The sequence below is a fragment of the Abramis brama genome (assembly GCF_963993115.1).
Source record: "Abramis brama genome assembly, chromosome: 17".
Lineage (NCBI taxonomy): Eukaryota > Metazoa > Chordata > Actinopteri > Cypriniformes > Leuciscidae > Abramis > Abramis brama.
In genome coordinates, this window is record NC_139979.1 from 6,386,271 (window position 1) to 6,401,480 (window position 15,210).

The following is a 15,210-nucleotide window of genomic DNA, read 5'->3' on the forward strand; positions in this document are numbered from 1 at the left end:
CACCAAGATTGGCAAATTCGCCACTGGCGCCCTGTGCTCTTCACAGATGAAAGCAGGTTCACACTGAGCACATGTGACAGACGTGACAGAGTCTGGAGACGCCGTGGAGAACGTTCTGCTGCCTGCAACATCTGTGAAGAGCACAGGGCGCCAGTGGCGAATTTTCCAATCTTGGTGTTCTCTGGCAAATGCCAAATAGGGGTGTGACGGTTACCGTGAGTGAACGTGGCGCACCGGCGCCTCCATGTCACGGTTATTATATTGTCTGCTTTTTATTTATTAAATACATGCAATAAAATTAAAATGAATAAAATTAAGATTAGGGATGCTCATATTGACCGTTTAACCGTTAACCGAAAGTAAAAATTTTGACCGATTAATACTATCAGTTAAACGGTTTAAAACGTTTTTTTTAAGCTTTTATTTTTTTTTGCTGCATGGTTTAAAAATAAAATACTATATAGCTTAAATTTATTAACTCACGGAGCGCGTCGACGTGCAACCACACGCGTGACACGTGCCTGCAGACATTTTTTTCCGAGCAAGGCAAGGCAAGCAAAATGAAGCGAGCGAAAAGAAGCACTGTGTGGGATCATTTTAACAGAAAGGGTGACGAAGTTACCTGTAAATTATCTGTCCCATCGGAGAGGGTGTTTTCTGCCGCGGGTCTAACTGTCAACAGGCTGCGCTCCAGACTGACCCCACATCACGCTGATATGTTGCTTTTTTAAAATAAAAATTAGACAAGGTGTTGAGGTAGGGCTGCTATTTTTATTTAACGAAAAATCTTAGTCTAACGGAAAAAAATTGCCGGTTTTTGAAAGCTTCGTTCAAACGGATTCAGTGGGGGGGGGGGGTTTTGTCATCGTAATTTGTTAATTAAGTTTAAAAAATATATTTAGTGTAGGCCTATTTTGTTTTTTATTTGTATTATTTTATTCTGTTTTTCTCTCACTGTCAGAAATGCTGCAGGTGCGTGAATTTGAACTGAATCCAGGTTCTGTTGTTGATCTGTTAATGCTGCTGTTTGCACTTTGCACGTTAAAATAAACCCTTTGATTAAAAAAAAAAAATTGTATTTTTTTTAAAGGGTCACAGATACGCGTCAATTTTATTTGTATTTAATGCCAATTCAATATTATAATTTTATCAGTTAACGGTTAATAATCGATTAACGAGTGACGGTTATCGGTCGGGAAAATTAATCGAAATGAGCATCCCTAATTAAGATACAATTTGTACAAAACGAAATTCGCTTTAAAGAAAGGCTTTCTACAAGCAAAACTTAATGAAGTGGTAAAAATCATGTCTGACGATTTACAAAACAAAACTTCATTCACTTCACTTCACTTCTCCCGATATATTGCGCATCTTATGATCCTATCTTTTATTACAATTGTTTTTTAGCTAAAATGTAATACACATCATATAGGCTATATACACACTGTATATGTTTCTTTTATCAAACATGTTTGGGTCCAGTCAAGGGGTAATTAAACTGCACGATCAGTTATCGGTAATGATACGTTGTTTATTATTGCAAATGTTTATTGCTAATGTTTATTATTGCAAATGTTTTTCATTTGTTTAATAAACCTCATAATGATGGCACATCACTATATCATAGTCATAGCTTTTATTTCTATCTCAAATGATTGGCGGTCGGTCAGGGGGTACTTGGCAAAGAATCAAATACAGTTGGAAACGACATAGACCCTTAATAACACTTTTTAATTAGTATTTAAACATTCTCTACGATAAATGTTTGTAAAAAATATTTTAATAACACGGTTTTGGCGGTTATAGAGTTCTGATGTTGGTGTTCAACTATAACCGTCGGTCTCACGGTTATATACTAACCGTCACACCCCTATTTGGCATTTGCCAGAGAACACCAAGATTGGCAAATTCGCCACTGGCGCCCTGTGCTCTTCACAGATGTTGCAGGCAGCAGAACGTTCTCCACGGCGTCTCCAGACTCTGTCACGTCTGTCACATGTGCTCAGTGTGAACCTGCTTTCATCTGTGAAGAGCACAGGGCGCCAGTGGCGAATTTGCCAATCTTGGTGTTCTCTGGCAAATGCCAAATGTCCTGCACAGTGTTGGGCTGTAAGCACAACCCCCACCTGTGGACGTCGGGCCCTCATACCACCCTCATGGAGTCTGTTTCTGACCGTTTGAGCAGACACATGCACATTTGTGGCCTGCTGGAGGTCATTTTGCAGGGCTCTGGCAGTGCTCCTCCTGCTCCTCCTTGCACAAAGGCGGAGGTAGCGGTCCTGCTGCTGGGTTGTTGCCCTCCTACGGCCTCCTCCACATCTCCTGATGTACTGGCCTGTCTCCTGGTAGCGCCTCCATGCTCTGGACACTACGCTGACAGACACAGCAAACCTTCTTGCCACAGCTCGCATTGATGTGCCATCCTGGCTGAGCTGCACTACCTGAGCCACTTGTGTGGGTTGTAGACTCCGTCTCATGCTACCACTAGAGTGAAAGCACCGCCAGCATTCAAAAGTGACCAAGACATCAGCCAGGAAGCATAGGAACTGAAAAGTGGTCTGTGGTCACCACCTGCAGAACCACTACTTTATTGGGGGTGTCTTGCTAATTGCCTATAATTTCCACCTGTTGTCTATTCCATTTGCACAACAGCATGTGAAATTGATTGCCAATCAGTGTTGCTTCCTAAGTGGACAGTTTGATTTCACAGAAGTGTGATTGACTTGGAGTTACATTGTGTTGTTTAAGTGTTCCCTTTATTTTTTTGAGCAGTGTATGCGTAGATTAGCGTAGATGCCATTCTACTTATGACGTAACGAGTACATCAGGATTTATGGGAAGTGTTCCCGGTTCCGGCTGACCTAATCTATGCAGCCTAAGATTGAAAAATAGAAGTCTATAATGTATTATGTGAATGCTAGGTCAAAGAGATGTGTCTTTAATCTAGCTTTGAACTGACAGAGTGTGTCTGCTTCCCGGACAATGTTAGGAAGACTGTTCCAAAGTTTTGGTGCTAAATAGGAAAAGGATCTACCGCCAGCAGTTGATTTTGATGTTCTAGGTATTATTAACTGGCCGGAATTTTGAGATCCGTAGCACCAATAGAGAGATACAGCCACGATCGGATGATAAGAGCAAATCATTTGTGACTCTGAGCGCTGTCTCAGTACTATGGTACGGTCTAAATCCTGACTGAAAATCCTCGCAGATATCATTTCTTTCAAGAAAGGAACATAGTTGTGAGGATACTGTTTTTTCTAATACCTTTGACAAAAAAGGCAGATTCGAGATCGGCCTGTAATTGACTAGTTCTGTAGGATCAAGTTGGGTTTTTTTAACAAGCGGTTTAACCATAGCCAGCTTAAAGGTTTTTGGTACGTATCCTAGAGATAAAGACGAATTAATGATATTGAGAAGAGGATCTATGACCTCTGGGAGCATCTCTTTCAGTAGCTTAGTCGGTATAGGGTCTAACATACATGTTGTCGATTTAGACGAATTAACGAGTTTGCAAAATTCTTTCTCTCCTATAGCAATGAATGAATCGAATTTTTCCTCAGGGAGACTACAATGCACTGCCTGATGCGATACTGTAGTAGACGGTTGCATAGTTATAATTTTGTCCCTGATATTATCAATCTTATAAGTGAAGAAGTTCATAAAGTCATTACTGCTGTGTTGCTTAACTTCTGGGCTTGAAGCGTTCTTTTTCGTTAGTTTAGCCCTTGTTTCAAATAAATACCTAGGATTATGTTTATTTTCTTCTAATAGGGTTGAAAAATAAGCAGATCTAGCAGCTTTTAAGGCCTCTCTGTATGCAATTGAGCTCTCTTTCCATGAAATGCGAAATACCTCTAGTTTTGTTTTCTTCCAGTCGCGCTCCATTTTTCTGGCTGCTCTCTCTTTGCAGCCTTGGCTAAATGTAATTTACTTGAGACTAGATAATGATCTGAGATGTCATCGCTCTGCTGCAGAATTTCAACGGCATCAACATCTATTCCATGTGATAATAATATTAGATCTAGAGTATGATTACGACAATGAGTAGGTCCTGACACGTGTTGTCTAACTCCAGTAGAGTTCAGAATGTCTTTGATGTCAGGCGCTCTGGCTCCCGGCAAACATGTGACTATGGTGGCTGGTGTCTCTATCTTCACATAAATCTGTATTTTATGCATACGCGTTCGCACTTTAAATAACAGGCACGTCTGGAAAGAATTGCAGTTTGAATTTTATTACACTTAAGTCCAACAGTAGTTTCGATTCCTCCCATTTGCGAATTATTTGCTTTTGCTGTGCTAATTGCTGGACCGAGACAGAAACTGTGAATTAAGGGTTATAAACCAGGTTAGACCGAGGCCAGAGCCAAGACAAGCGGTCAGTCTGTGAGACCGTCAGAGCCCGCTGGTGGTCTTTCTTAAACATCCAGTTCTGCTGTTGTTTCAGTGTACCATTTAAGTCAAGGTAAGTCAAGTCATCTTCATTTATATAGCGCTTTTAACAATGTAGATTTTTTTCAAAGCAGCTTTACAGAGATAAACGTATAATTTAAGGTAACAGAGATTGTTTTGGCTTTATAGCGGTTCTTTAAAAAGTTATTTTCCAGCTAAAGTTAGTTTTGATTTGATTCGCTTCCGTCGCAACGATCATTTGTTATTAAATTAAGGGCCGCTAAGACAACACCATTCTCTCTACACAGACTTTAAACGCGAACCTGGGAGAAACGCTGATGGCGTTCACATGCGCATTAAGAATTGGTTCTATAGTTATGTGCGTTTGAATATATGTGCGCAGGTTTGTAATTCCCTACAAACCAAGCCTAAACAAAGCACTGGTCTTTCCTTATAAATTTTGATACAGAATTTAATTTAATTTTATCACTTCGGGGCAAGTACGCGAAACGAATTTTCCTGACAACGCTTTATCTGTAGAGTGGTAAAGGGATGCTCCATAGGGAGAGACTAGTTGGCACTTCAGCACTGCGTTGTCATCGGGTCCAGGCGAAGGTCCTTCGTCAGATCTGGATACGGCCTGGATCCAGCAGGCTGCGGGAAAACCTAGGGATAAACAAAGACAGTAAAATTCGCGTAGATGCCATTCTACTTATGACGTAACGAGTACATCAGGATTTATGGGAAGTGTTCCCGGTTCCGGCTGACCTAATCTATGCACCCTAAGATTGAAAAAAAGAAGTCTATAATGTATTATGTGAATGCTAGGTCAAAGAGATGTGTCTTTAATCTAGCTTTGAACTGAAAGAGTGTGTCTGCTTCCCGGACAATGTTAGGAAGACTGTTCCAAAGTTTTGGTGCTAAATAGGCGAAGGATCTACCGCCAGCAGTTGATTTTGATATTCTAGGTATTATTAACTGGCTGGAATTTTGAGATCGCAATAGACGTGAAGGACTATAATGCGTTAAGAGCTCGCTCAAGTACTGCGGAGCTAAACCATTTAGTGCTTTGTAAGTAATCAGCAATATTTTAAAATTTATGCGATGTTTAATAGGGAGCCAGTGCAGTGTTGACAGAACCGGGCTAATATGGTCATACTTCTGGTTCTGGTAAGAACTCGAGCTGCTGCGTTTTGGACTAGCTGTAGTTTGTTTATTAAGCGTGCAGGGCAACCACCCAGTAGAGCATTACAATAATCTAGCCTTGAGGTCATGAACGCATGAACTAATTGTTCCGCATTTGTCATTGAGAGCATATGGCGTAATTAAGATATATTTTTAAGATGGAAAAATGCGGTTTTACAGATACTAGACATGTGACTTTCAAATGAAAGATTGGTATCAAAGAGCACACCCAGGTTCCTAACCGACGACGAAGACTTAACAGAGCAGCCATCAAGTTTTAGACAGTATTCTAGGTTATTACGTGAGGACGTTTTTTGTCCAATAATTAGAATCTCTGTTTTTTCAGAATTTAGAAGTAGGAAATTACTAGTCATCCAGTTTTTTATATCAGCTATGCATTCTGTTAATTTTGTGAATTGGTAAGTTTCGTTAGGTTTTGAAGAAATATACAGCTGAGTATCGTCAGCATAACAGTGAAAGCTAATTCCATGTTTCCTAATGATATCGCCCAAGGGTAACATGTACAGAGTGAACAGCAACGGTCCTAGTACTGAGCCTTGTGCTACGCCATACTGAACTTGTGATCGATGAGACATCTCTTCATTTACTGCTACAAACTGATGACGGTCAGATAAGTATGATTTAAACCATGCTAGTGCAATTCCACTAATGCCAACATAATTTTCGAGTCTATTTAAAAGAATGTTGTGGTCGATAGTGTCAAATGCAGCACTAAGATCGAGTAACACTAATAGAGAGATACAGCCACGATCGGATGATAAGAGCAAATCATTTGTGACTCTAATGAGAGCTGTCTTGGTACTATGGTACTGTCTAAATCCTGACTGAAAATCCTCGCAGATATAATTTTTTTCAAGAAAGGAACACAGTAATTGACTAGTTCTGTAGGATCAAGTTGGGTTTTTTTAACAAGCGGTTTAACCATAGCCAGCTTAAAGGTTTTTGGTACGTATCCTAGAGACAAAGACGAATTTATGATAGTAAGAACGAAGAGGATCTATGACCTCTGGGAGCATCTCTTTCAGTAGCTTAGTCGGTATAGGGTCTAACATACATGTTGTCGATTAAGATGATTTAACGAGTTTAGTAAATTCTTCCTCTCCAATAGCAATGAATGAATCAAATTTTTCCTCAGGGAGACTACAATGCACTGCCTGATGCGATACTGTAGTAGATGGTTGCATAGTTATAATTTTCTCCCTGATATTATCAATCTTATAAGTGAAGAAGTTCATAAAGTCATTACTGCTGTGCTGCTTGGAAACTTCTGGGCTCGAAGCTTTCTTTTTCATTAGTTTAGCCACTGTTTCAAATAAATACCTAGGATTATGTTTATTTTCTTCTAATCCACCTTATTCTGCTCAGTCTAAACAATGCGCGCTGCCATGACGACGACTCCGGTTGCCTACTTCCGGTTCGTAGCGCTTGACCTGTACTAGCAGCGAGAAAATGAGTTCAAGCTCCTCGTGTGCTGTTGTTGGTTGTTTTAACAATTCAAAGAAGATTTCAAACTTTTTAGAAACTGAGTGTTTCGAGCATAATAAGAAGGAGATAAGAATTTATTTTTTAAAGAGCCGTGAGTCAAAAGAACCGGCTCTTTTCAGTGAGCTGAGTCAAACGAGCCGAAATGTTTACTTTTCACATCACATCGTTTTAAAAATAAAAACAGTACAGTATACAGTAGTCATAACTTAGAATTTTATTATAATTGTATTTCATATAATATACAATAATGTAATTTTTACTTGTCCATAACAACCCGAAAACTTGCCTGCTTGCCTTGCACATCTAATTAATGGGCAAAGTTTTCCGACTTTTTTTCTTATGCTTCAGTTTTAACGTTAACCAAACGTTTACTTTATTGAATGTATCTGATACGGAAACGGACATGGGCATTATCTCCTTCTTATCTTATGCTCGAAACACTCAGTTTCTAAAAAGTTTGAAATCTTCTTTGAATTGTTAAAACAACCAACAACAGCACATGAGGAGCTTGAACTCATTCTCTCGCTGCTAGTACAGGTCAAGCACTACGAACCGGAAGTAGGCAACCGGAGTCGTCGTTATGGCAGCGCGCATTGTTTAGAGCAGAAAAAGGTGGATAGGGTTGAAAAATAAGCCGCAGCTTTTAAGGCCTCTCCGTATGCAATTGAGCTCTCTTTCCATAAAATCTGAAATACCTCTAGTTTTGTTTTCTTCCAGTTGCGCTCCATTTTTCTGGCTGCTCTCTTAAGGGCCTGAGTGTGCTCATTGTACCATGGCGTTGGACTATTTTCTTTAATCTTCTTTAAGCGCAACACAGCAACTGTGTCTAAAGTGCTGGAAAAGAGAGAGTTAAAAGTTTCTGTCGCAATATCAAGTTTTTCAAAGCTATCTGGGATGCTGAGATGATGAAACTGATTAGGAAGATTATTAATAAAGCAATCTTTAGTGGCAGAAGTGATAGGTCTAACATATTTATAACACGGCGTCAGCTTTGCAGCCTTGGCTACATGAGACTAGATAATGATCTGAGATGTCATCGCTCTGCTGCAGAATTTCAACGGCATCAACATCTATTCCATGTGATAATAATATTAGATCTAGAGTATGATTACGACAATGAGTAGGTCCTGACACGTGTTGTCTAACTCCAGTAGAGTTCAGAATGTCTTTAAATGCCAATCCGAATACATCTTTTTCATTATCTATGTGTATATTAAAATCACCAACAATTAGTACTTTTTCTGCAGTCAATATTGATTCTGATAGAAAGTCCGCAAATTCTTTGATAAAATCTTTATGATGCCCTGGTGGCCTGTATTCAGTAGCCAGCACAAATCTCAAACGTGATTTATCGTTTACACTATATATTTTTACATTAGGCACCAACACTTCAAAAGAAGTATATTTAAAACTTGATTGCTTAGTGGTTTTGAAAATATTACTATAAATTACAGCAACACCTCCTCCTTTGCGTTTCAGACGAGGTTCATGTTTATAACAGTAATCTTGCGGGGTGGACTCATTTAAAGTAATGTAATCGTTTGGTTTTAGCCAGGTTTCTGTCAAACACAGCACATCTAGGTTATAATCTGTAATCATATCATTAACAATGAGTGTTTTTGGAGTAAGAGATTGAATATTCAGCAATCCAAGCTTTAGCATTTGTTCATCTGTATTATAACTGTTTTTTATTTGTTGAACATCAATTAAATTTTTAACCTTAGATGGGTTTGGACGTTTTTTTGGATTTCCAAATGCGGGGAACAGACACAGTCTCTATATGATGATATCTAGGTGAAAGAGGCTCTATGTGATGGGATTTATCTGACCTTGGTGACGCGAGTTAACACACCTCTTTAATGTTAATTTTGGTGATCTCCGACTGGCGGAGTCGAACATCATTAGTGCCGACGTGAATAATGATCTTAGAGAATTTACGATTAGCATTAGCCAGCACTTTTAAATTTGCTTTGATGTCAGGCGCTCTGGCTCCCGGGCAAACATGTGACTATGGTGGCTGGTGTCTCTATCTTCACATAAATCTGTATTTTATGTATACGCGTTTGCACTTTAAATAACAGCCGCGTCTGGAAAGAATTGCAGTTTGAATTTTATTACACTTAAGTCCAACAGTAGTTTCGATTCCTCCCATTTGCGAATTATTTGCTTTTGCTGTGCTAATTGCTGGACCGAGACAGCTGTCCTCACTTAGCAGTGAAAGCATTATATCTATGTAGTTTGTGCGCTGTCGCGGAAGCGTCAGCGGAAGTGTTCAGCTCTCGTGTTCAGCCTCCTCGTGTGAAGACCGACTCAGGTAAAGAACATCGACTCTACCTGTGCGACTCCACCGAGCAAGGACACCAGTAAGACACTTAATTATCTTCTTCTCCCTTTCCTTTCACACTTTTATCTAATTTGCCTTACTCAACATGTGCTTTCAATACATTCCTGTTGTCTCTCGACAACGCTCTTTCATCACGTGCAGAAGGCAGCGCAATACTGCTAATCTGCGTCCCATTCTCTCATCCTCACACACACCTCTCTCTCTTTCTATGGGTCTATGGAATTGTCAGTCAGCAGTCAATAAAGCTGACTTTATTCCAGCCTTTGCATCTCATTCTACTCTTAGTATCTTGGGCTTGACTGAGACCTGGATTCGTCCAGAAGACTCAGCAACCCCCGCTGCCCTCTCTAACAGTTTCTCTTTCTCTCACTCCCCTCGCCAGTCTGGGAGGGGTGGGGGTACAGGGCTTCTCGTTTCTAACAATTGGAAATACTCAGTGCTCTCTTCTCTATGCAATAACAACTCGTTTGAATATCATGCTATTACACTTACAACTCCCAATAAAATCCATATTGTAGTCATTTATTGCCCCCCAGGTCAGCTGGGAAACTTTGTAGAGGAGCTGGATGTGCTGCTGTCCTCCTTCCCTGAGGACGGCACCCAACTAGCTGTGTCCCAATGTGAAGGCTGCATCCTTAGAAGGACGCAGATCTCGAAGGTCGCACCATGTAGCCTTCGTAGGATTTCCTAATTGTGCAACCAGGTGTTCCCGATCACCTCTCCTGGCGCCAAGCAACGGTGCGAGAGGACAGCCGCTGCCATCCTGATAATTCATTTGATATAGTTGAGTAAACAGCTATGGAGCCAGAATTGGCTATTGTCATTTTTATGTTTTATATTTTACTGGAGGACATGGTGATGATGTTTCAGCCCCGGCGCTGCCAGGTCATGTATTTTCGGTTTAGCCCTGTTTGAATATAAAACCCAATTGAATATAAAAAAAGTCCAGTATTTCTCGCGCTCGTCATCGGCAGCTGTCACAGTTGCCAGGCGACAAGAACAATCCTCCGTAGGCTAGACCGGTCCGAGCGCTTCAGATGCGCCCTTTGATATGGGACGCAGCTGTAGTTAGCAACAATTTGTTAATATTGTGACAATAGGCCTACATTTTGTTACTTTAATTTTCAGAACTGCATACTTCGTTAAGTATTCACGTACAAATGTGAAGTAACCTACTTAAGTACTTTTTTCCCCTCACATCACAATACGTTTTTACATTAAACTACACAAAAGTATATAGTTTCAATGTAACAAAATATACAGAAGTAAAATGCAACATACGCAGCAATGCAGTAGTAGCCTAATATAAATACAAAACCATCATAAAAACCCTGACAAGGAGTTTTTCCCCTTGCAGAATACATACCTTTAGTTTTACTCTTGATACAAGTACATTAGTATGCAAGATAATTTTGCTTAACTAAGGTTTTAGTAGTTTTTCCCCAATGCAGTATTAGTGGTTATTAAAAGTACTTTTTTTCAGAAAGCCATCGATTGAATCAGCCCTGCAAACCTGTTGGTAGACAACTAATGGCGCTTTTCCACTGCATGGTACGGTACGGCTCGGTTCGGTACAGCTCACTTATGGCGCATTTCCACTGCATGGTACAGTACGGCTCGGTTCGGTACGGCTCGCTTTAAAGGAGAACTCCGGTCAATTTTAACATTGAGCTAATTTTTTTGTAAATTTGGAGTGCTGTCAGTACAGAGAACAACGACAAAAATCGGTGTTGCCTACACCATGTTATCCTCTTTTTAAAATTCGCACTTTAAAATTGTCGAGTTCACGCACGTGATCATAGGTAACTAAACCTATGCGCGTGAACTCGACAATCGATTACTATGGACTTCGACCGAAAACAGGATGTAAATACAGGTATGTGCGCTGACTGAAATAACATCATTTTTATTAATATCTTTCACATCTACTGCAGTCAGATTCACCCGTTTTCACTCTGAAGGAATCACTCACATTGGCTGGGCACTTGTAATGACACATCAAGGATGTTAAGAGGCTAAAAGCAGGTTTAAAACATGCCCCATTGAGGTCAACAGGGTGCGAATTTTAAAAAGAGGATAACATGGTGTAGACAACACCGATTTTTGTCGTTGTTCTCTGTATTGACAGCACTCCAAATTTACAAAAAAATTAGCTCAATGTTAAAATTGACCGGAGTTCTCCTTTAAATGGTACCACCTCTGTTGAGGTTCCAAGCGTACCGTACCGATACTAAAATGTGACGTGAAAACACTGCAGATCACTGATTGGTCAGACAGAATCATCACTACCAGCGTCATTGTATTTACGACACGAGACACAACCCGCTAGATTTAAATAGCCAGTAGACAACAGCCAACGCTATAGCACCTGTTTTAAAAGTATTTGCTTTAAAAAAAAAAAGAGCATAAACTTCAAAAAAGAAATGGCTGAACCGTGGTCAGTGGACGAGGTGCAGTCGTTCCTCTCGAGGAGTGGATGGGGAAACACGGAATGAAAAAATCGCATTTAATATGATGATGTAATGGCAGTAGAGACGGTAACTATAACGATCAGTCCCACCCACTTTGAAGCGGTACTAACTGCAGTGGAAAAGCAACCGAGCTAAAGCGAACCGAACCGTGCCGTACCGAGCCGAGTCGTACCACGCAGTGGAAAAGCGAAGCGAGCCAAACCGTTCCGCGCCGAGCCGAACCGAACCATGCAGTGGAAAAGCGGCATTAGTGGATAGTGGAAATATGCACTTAAACACTCTGTAGACCATCCCAGATGATGTCCCACCAGCCCATCCCGGTCCAGGTCCAGCAGCTCCACCAGGGTCTCCCTGCTCAGCTCAATAAAAGTCTTTTTTTTTTCTAATTTTATGTACTGTAAATTTAAATGTTTATGTTGATTTTGTTATGTTTAACGTATGTTGTAAATAGTTGAAAAAATACTTTAATGTAGCCTATAGAACAAATGATTTTCATTTACCAATTTTATTTAAAAAAAAAAAAAAAAAGGTATAGAAGAATTTGTTTCATGTAGAAATTATGACTGTCATTACAAAAATAAACAATGTCCAGAACAATGTAAACTGCTTCATCAGGGTAGTACTAAATAAAAAGAGAACATACATTTTTATGATCCCTCTTATTGCTAAAATTATTAACATTTTGCAGATACTGCAAGGTGTATATAAACTTTAAAGCACAACTGTATATCTATCAATTTCATTCATTTGAGCCAAATATAATAATGGACTGGATCTGTTTTATAAACAAATGTTTTCCTTCTGTTTTTTTTCCTTTTTCCTCAAGGTATTTTTTCTGCCTCTTTGGAACATTTCCATTCACATTTACTCTGGAGAGCCTCTGGGACATTGGCATAAACAGCACTTTCCAACAACTTCAAAAAAATTGGTGACATGATTTTGGTTTTCTTGTTTTTGTGCCTTTGGATTTCTTCAGTTTTTGTTTTGTTTTTAGACAAACTTATATTCACTATAATGCTGGAGTAAGCATTTTGTCCTGTTTAATGTTGGTGCTATGTAAAGTGTGCTATGTTAATATTAGTTTATGTATTAGCCAACATGATCTAACAATTTTTTTTTACAGTATTTATTAATCTTTGTTAATATTAGTTAATTAAAATATAGTTTAAGTTAGTTAATACAATTTATAGTCATTGTTCATGTGAGTTCACAGTGAATTAACTAATTTTAATACACAACTTTTGAATATAATAATGCATTATTAAATGTTGAAATTAACATTAACTAAGACTAATAAATGCTTAAAGTATTATTCATTCTTAGTTCATGTTAACTGAAGTAGTTAACTAATAATACCTTTTTGTAAAGCATTACCCGTTTGAATCTTAGTGTTGTACATGGAATGATACTTTTCTTCACATTTTGTTTGTATTAATTCATGGGTTGTGTGTTTGAGGTACTGTGTGTTTGCTTCTAAAATTATGTGTGTACTGGTAATCCCTAGGTCAGGGATAGGCAACTTCAGTCCTGGAGGGCCACTGTCCTGCAGAGTTTAGCTTCAGCCCTGATAAAAACTCACCTGCCTGTATCTATCTAGTAATCCTGAAAACATTGATTGCCTTGTTCAGGTGTGTTTAATTAGGGTTGGAGCTAAACTCTGCAGGACAGTGGCCCTCCAGAACCGGAGTTGCCTATCCCTGCCCTAGGTTATGGGGACCAAATTACCTCAAAAGTATAGTAATACCAGTAAATTACATGGAAACAATCTTATAAATCCATACAGAATGATGTTTTCTGAAAATGTAAAAATGCTAAATGTTTTCTGTGATGGATAGGTTTAGGTACCTTTGTATGAGGGAGAAAATGATTGTGCATAATAAGCATCATTGTCCTCCAGACTCTTTATAAATGAGTTAAAGGGATAGTTCACTTTAAAATGAAAATTCTGTCATCATACTCGCCCTCAAAAGTTGTTTCAAACCTGTATGAATTTATTTCTTCTGATGAACACAAAGGAAGATATTTAAAAAAATGTCTATAACCAAACAGTTAACTGGTCCCATTGACTTCCTTAGTTTTTTTTTTTTTCCTACTATGGAAGTTAATGGGACCAGTTAACTGGTTGGTTACAGACATTCTTCGAAATATAATCTTTTGTGTACGGCAGAAGAAATAAATTCATACAGGTTTGAAACAACTTGAGGGCGAGTATGATGACAGAATTTTCATTTTAAAGTGAACTATCCCTTTAAGGTGTTGTAACTGTTTATGTATAGTGTTTCTTTGGGGGGGGGGGGGGGGGGGGGGGGGGGGGGGCGTTGTGCATCAACAGAAAGGTTTTTATGTATTTATTTTAGAGATTTTGTCAGTAAATGTACGTTGAGGGTTTTAAATTGAATTTGTGTTGATTGTAACTAGGTTAAGATTTTGTATTCAAATTTGAAATAAATTGCAACTTTATTATTTGTTTAATTACAAATGTATTTAATTATATAATACTGTACATGTATATTACATTAAAGTATATTTTAGTCCACATTAATTGCTTGTCAGTATATTTGGAAGTACACTCTTATCATATTTCAAAGTTCAAATAAAAATGTATTAAAGTCCCACTTAAGTTGTTCCAAAAAAGAACTCTTAATTTCAACTAATTGCATTTAATTTGAACTTAATCTGATACATTTGAAATCAATTACATGCAATACGTTTGTCGAAAACATTACACTTAATTCACATTTAAGTGTATTGTTAACTGACATTAAAGTACATTTTAGTTCACATTAATTGCTTGTCAGTGCATTGAGAAGTGCACTTTAAATCAATTTTAAAGACACTAGAAGCAATTATGAAAGTAAATATAAAGTTGTATTAAAGTCCCACTTAAGTTGTACCAAAAAATCACTCTTAATGACAACTTATTGCATTTTATTTCAAATTAATATGTGATATATTTCAAATCAATTATACTTAATGTGCATTCAGACCGGTGAAAACATTGCATTTGAGTTACACTTAAGTGTATACATTTAAAGTATATTATTTGTATAATAAGTACACTTTATAAAAGTACACTAAAGTGCATTTTTTTTCACAAGGGTAATTTCTTTCCTTTTAAAAAGTAAAAGTGAAAAAAGTTAAACAAAATATATATTTTTCAATCATTCTCTCAAGAAGAGAAAACAGTCTGTCCATCCTCTCCCTTCTTTCCTGTGCTCTCCTCCCCTCTGCCTCCCTCTCTAGTTGCATGTCTTCTCTGATCAAGTCCAAAAACTCATCCTCTGTTTCACCACCTTCGTGCTGGTGGTGCTGG

At 38.5% G+C, this 15,210-nt stretch overlaps 1 protein-coding gene across 3 annotated transcripts in view; it reads left to right on the forward strand.

Annotated features, from left to right (window-relative positions):
* LOC311067064 (radial spoke head protein 4 homolog A-like) overlaps positions 1 to 13,872 on the forward strand; it is a 17,804-nt gene extending 3,932 nt beyond the window's left edge. For all 3 annotated transcript variants that reach the window (XM_084088623.1, XM_084088625.1, XM_084088624.1), the window contains one exon: positions 12,724 to 13,872. The gene's annotated coding sequence lies outside the window, so the exon portion shown is untranslated. The remainder of the gene's footprint in view (positions 1 to 12,723) is intronic.
* Positions 13,873 to 15,210: the final 1,338 nt, after the last annotated feature.